Source organism: Engystomops pustulosus, chromosome 4 (assembly GCF_040894005.1).
Source record: "Engystomops pustulosus chromosome 4, aEngPut4.maternal, whole genome shotgun sequence".
Lineage (NCBI taxonomy): Eukaryota > Metazoa > Chordata > Amphibia > Anura > Leptodactylidae > Engystomops > Engystomops pustulosus.
Window position 1 is genome coordinate 82,552,663 of NC_092414.1, and position 6,000 is coordinate 82,558,662.

Genomic DNA, 6,000 nt, shown 5'->3' on the forward strand with positions numbered 1-6,000 from the left:
GATTTTTTTGTGCGCCTTTCTTCAGTAGCAATGAGAAACAACTTACAATAGTTCCAATGAATTTATCATGGTCTGCACCATTTGTCATACTGGTGTACAGTAAATGTCACAAATCCTAAAATTGACAAAGACTGCAAGGATCCTGAATAATGAAGTGTATTATTTCTTTATAAACCATGTAGGCTGTTCACAGCCTCAACTAGTCACTTTTCTATCCCTTTTACATCTCCATGTAAAATTCTCCTAGACACCTTCATTCACCCGCTAAACTTATTCCACATTCAGAAGTTTAGTTCTTTACAGAAAATTAACCGAATATTTTTTAACAAAACTATTCCTTTGACAAGAGAACAAATCTCATATCTTCTGCTTCAGCAATGATTTAAGGAAATGTTATTTGGGGAGACAAAGTATTTTAAATAATCATAAATATCTTATTCACATGACATACTCAAAAAAACTTCAAAGCTATCAATGTAAGTGTCTGCAGAGTCTGCCAAAAACCAAATAGCACCAGAGTTTCCATCATGTGACAACAATCCTTGCAGGATTAACGGAAAAAAAGTTTTAACGTGTTTCTATAGTTTGTACCAAAACCACAGAAAATGCAGCAGAGCATCAGCAATACACATAGGAAGGATGTGCACTTGTTAGGGGGGGTTCAAGTCTCCAGCTCTCACCTTTACATATAGATGTGGTTTTGTCAAAATCTGAACACAATGGCCCTTAAGTTATTGTGTTTTAATCATTATGAAAGTGACATGAAATTATGACTGTTGTCAAAGGGGCACATTTACTTACCCGTCCTGCGCGATCCCTGTAATTGCATTGTCCGACCGGAATGCACATCTGCTGCCTGCCACGATTCACTAAGATTGTGCGCCTGATATCCTGGATGTGTCGCTTCCCTGCTCAGGTCTGCCGGAGTTCCCCTTCTTCATCCTGGTGCATGTAAGTGCATTGTCTTGCAACATCTTGAATCCCGTGCTCAGTCCGAATAAGTTGGATCTTCCGACGACACGACCCCCGATTTCTGTTGCATGAAAGTCAGCACAGCTGCGACACAATCCCCAGTTAAACACCTGTCACTGTGGCTCAAATCCCGAAAATTTCAAAAATTCGATGAAAAGTGCAATCCGCGGACCCTTAGTAAATAAGCCCCAATATGTTGCATAGTGCCTATTTCCCTTATCACTTAACATCAACTTATTTGTGTCTCATTTTTTTGGTTTTCCAATTATCTTTACAAGCATAATCTGAACTGCTTTATAGATACGGCCATAAATAATTTTTAAAAAGTATTTTATTGCTTTTTATATGATTTCCAATCCATAAAGCACTTCTACTAGCATTGTGTTTATTACCCTTATCAATTCACATCAACTTATTTGCGTCTTATTTTTTGGCTTTTAAAAAGAAAGTCATGTTTTCCATGTTTTACAAGCATAACCTGAACATATTTATACACACATTGATTAATCATTGAAAAAAGTATTATATTGCATTTTATATCATTTCCCATCCATCAAGCAATTCTACTACATTAAATATTGTCACTTTTGCATTGTTTTTCTTAAGTCTGTCCCATGACAATATAGTCGGCTCATGGACCTCTTTGACTAAAATGAAATCCATTCTGTGTCTGCCAGGGATTCAAACAAAATAGCTTATGCTTTCTGTCTTGCTTGTCTGAGGATCCATACATTGTGCAAATTATGAGTAACTGAATCCCAAAGCAAAATAAAGTTATACAATTTTATAACATGATAAAGACTGGACAACATCTTTGAAGGGGATTTTTTGGTCAGTAATACTGGTGACCTTATTACACATATAGTACTAGTGCGCTTTCAAAAATACCAAGGGCCTGTGGTGTCTAATAGAGCAGCGGGTGTGAGCACTTCCAACCTGAAGTGCATGGGGTGCTCAAAAAGCACTATGAGATGTGCACCTAATTCTTGGTATGTTGGAATAGTAGAGTGGCAGTGTGTGACCTAAAGGTCACAGGCAATAAAGTAGAAAGAAGTCCTACTACTAGGTGCACTTCTAACTGTACCACCTCATCGAGGATTTCTGAGGCTTCCAATATGCGTTGTGTCTGTAGGGCATTCAAAGTGGAGGGGTCCTAGCTGGCAACTCAATTCTGCTCGGAAGAGGGACCTGCCGTATATGACATTGCATAGGCTATGGTGATGGAGGGTTGTGAAGATTACAACTGAAGTCCTACGGATTTAATCGGTATCTGAAACTTTGAAGTTTTCTGAAACGTGCAGGGATTTTGGTAGATAAGATATATTGATAATTCCTCTCGGGCAACCATTCTTAACTCTCCTCCAATCCACTCTTAACCCTGCTGTCAGTGTAATCCATCTATCTCCATATTTCTCCACTGCCTCTCTGCTCTGCCACTCTCCATTGCTTACCTATTGCACAAAGAATTCAGTTTAAAATATCAAAATAGCCATAGACATTGTCCTGTATGTTTTACAAAGCCCTACATGAAAAAGGTAGCCAATAACACATAATCTTTCCTCATAGGACATTCAGCTTCAGTATCATACCATCCGCTCTTTTCACAACCAACTCCAGTACAGGAACTCTCTACCAAAATATGTCAGACTGTCCCCCAACATAAACTGAAAACCTACCTGTTTAGGATTGCTTAAAATGTGGAATATTCCCACTGCTATAATCCCTCACCTTGTGTCTCCAGCTACCCTCACATATGGATTATGAGCCCTCACAGGCAGGGTCCTCCCTCCATTTGTTCCAGATCACTGCTGTTTTTGTGTCTTATGAACTTGTAATTGTTCTCATCTTAATGAATGTTAACTTATCTTGGGGACACATTGCAAAGTGATATGGTTAAGATTTTTACAGGCGGTCCCCTACTTAAGAACACTCGACTTACAACCCCTAGTTACAAAGGGACCTCTGGATGTTGGTAATTTATTGTACTTTAGCCCTAGGCTACAATGATCAGCTATAAAAGCTATCACAGATGTCTGCAATTAATATTTATTGTTAATCCTTGTTCTTATGACAACCTAAAAGTTTTAAAATCCAATTGTCACACCGAGACCAAAAAATTTAGCTGGGGTTACAATTATAAAATATAAGTTCCGACTTATATACAAGTTCAACTTAATTACAAACCTACAGAACCTATCTTGTACAGCTTGTATTTTGATTTGTATGTATATACAGTATACACAGTAGTTACAGTATATAACATAGGTATTGTCTGTGATTTGCCTAGTTTGTAGCCATATCAAATAGTTTGCTAATATTGCATCATCGAGCCTATAGATCTCTGCTGTGTTCTGACAACATGCTCGCTAAAGAAATCAATGATCACACTGAACCAGTCAAAGCAACTGATTTAGTGAAGGAAGCTCAGGTATTGAAAGCAAAGCACGGATTGCGGTCTTAAAAGTAGGTGTATACACATCATTTCAATAGAGACTATAGGTTACAACTTTTACTATTGTACAGTACATCTCAGCATGAGATTGACGCAACCATAACAATAAAGTTGCTAGAAATTAAATTACTAGTAACTGTATTTTTGTATGATGCAATGTTGCATAATGAAAGTTCAATCTCTGGACAAATTAAATTTGTTGCAAGAAAACCACAGCATAGCCTTTATTTAAAGGTTTACTCCAGTTTGGGCTGCTTCTGTTCAGTACCAAATATGCAGTACCAAATCATATTGTGTGGGAGAACAGGCAGCTAACCATGCTGTACAGAGAGAAAAAAGGAGGAGTACTCTCAAAGGTCTACAAATTAACCACTTAGGTTAAAGGTGTAAATCCTTACTATAGCCATAGTAACCAACCATCTGACCCATGAAAGTTATACAATGAAAGCAAATGTTTGACTGGTTACTATGGTTTTAAAGTAGATTTGCACATATTTTAAATGAAACTAAATAACTCTACATTGCAAGCTCACATAACTTGAATTTACAATGTGTGTAAAGTATAAATGAGCACCAAACCATAATCTATTCCATCACAGATGCAGATGCATTAATTTGTAATATACATTTGCATAAATACTGTAACTATATGTAAAAGGGTGGACATTCTTGGATGGATTGCTTAATATTCTCTTTTGAAAGCAACCGTTCCGTTCCCATGCTGGAGTACTCGAAAAGAGTTCATGTTTTAAAGATGACAAGAATACAATGAGCCGGGGCGTTCCACTTAGATGAAAGTGGGCCTACCCGTGTCATTGAGGAGAAGAGACATGGGAGCAAGGGGAGGAGGCGGGTATTTCTCTGCAAGCAGTGCTATCCACACAGCTTTAGTGCACCAGGCAGCAGCAGGGCAGGGTTTACTCTACCATAGTTTACATGGAGGAAGGGGGGTAATGGAGGCTGCCCTTGAAAGGCAACACACTAGCACTGAGCATGGACAGCGTGCTATGCAGCTTACTATCAGTGTTCAAAACATTGCTAGCTGTCGTAGACACAAATCAATAATATTTACTGATGCTATTATGTCTCAGTGGCTGGAGGATGGACATCAGGGACGGTACAACAGCATTAGCACCACCTTCATCCCTTCATCCGCCCTGTCAGCTTATATGATTAGGACCTGCATCGTCCTAATGAGATTTAGTAAGGCCATCAAAAAGGGTAATGACATCAGGATTTAACCACAATTCTACCTTTCGACCTTCACAAGTGCCTGAGGCTGATATCACCGGGGAATGATTCACACTGCGCAGAGGTAAAGGGTCTTTACATCCAGCCAATACAGTAATATCTACTATGAAACTGTTCAAATATATAAGACATAATCACCCAGTCTTTTCATTGTTTTGCAATATAAAATGTACATATTGAGCACAATAAACTCTCAGAAGCTATAAATTACAGTAAAGCCGTTTCTGTAAGGCATTTGATCAGATTCTCATGGTTTATGATCAGAGGATACATGTACATGGCAGTAGCATGCGGTCTGATCTTTCCTGTAGACAACCACACCAGGGCTGCCAGACTGCCATGCGGCATAAGCATGTGTCTCCATCCTGTACAAGGGTCTGTGTAGAAATAAAATCCCATCAGCATCAGGCCTCCAGTGTTTTGTTCGGATCGCCAAGCATCTCTGCTTCATCTCAAATCCCTCCATCTCCCCACCACATATGTAAGCTAGACAGTAATAAAGCATATAAAATTGATTCACCTTACCTCCCTAAGGAAAGAAGATGAGGATGATGGGTGATGTGATCAGAGAGCACGCCTGCTGTGTGTACACTGTGTGATGATGACGGATCTGCACATGTTCCATCAGAGCTGGGTTAAGAGGAGGAATGAGTGGGAGGAGACTACAGTCTGAGTGTCTGAAACAAATCCACCTAATACAAGCTGTAGCAAGCTGCACGCATCATCCTGGTCCCAGGGAGTGGTCCATACATGGAGCATAAGAGTCATCTTAGCTCACCTCAAATTATCTTTTAGACCTGGGCTAATAATTCATTACGAAATAGAATATTTACCCAAATCCTAAGTAATGATTTATATGTACTGTAATTATAAAGTAGAAGGTAATATCACAGTAATATTTATTAGAATTAAGGGGTTTCTGTGTTGCAGTCTGCTGTTGTGTATGGTGTTTTTTATGGAACTGTTTATTTTGACTCTCTAGATTCTTTTTTTAGTAAACACAATAACTAACATAATCATATTCCACAAAAAGATAGGTAAAATAAAAATGAATCCCAAAATCAATATCAAATTGTACTTACATACACATTGTACATACACATATTGCAGTATGTAACAATGATCTCATAACCCAACAATCTACATTATAGGAGGGACTTTATGGTCTTTTTCAATTATGATAAACAAAAGCCAAAATATGACCCACAATGTAATGAATGCATTGTGTTAAGTAAAACCTTTTTCCTAAACTGTGTTAAGAACCATAACCAGTGCTCATAGAGAAAAAGGAGAATGGGAGCTTTATGCATGGTATAATTTTGTGT

General features: G+C 38.4%; 1 protein-coding gene across 1 annotated transcript in view; it reads right to left on the reverse strand.

Annotated features, from left to right (window-relative positions):
- SLC6A15 (solute carrier family 6 member 15) overlaps positions 1-5,357 on the reverse strand; it is a 42,774-nt gene extending 37,417 nt beyond the window's left edge. Inside the window, exon 1 of the mRNA XM_072146511.1 lies at positions 5,201-5,357. The gene's annotated coding sequence lies outside the window, so the exon portion shown is untranslated. The remainder of the gene's footprint in view (positions 1-5,200) is intronic.
- Between the last annotated feature and the right edge of the window lie 643 nt (positions 5,358-6,000).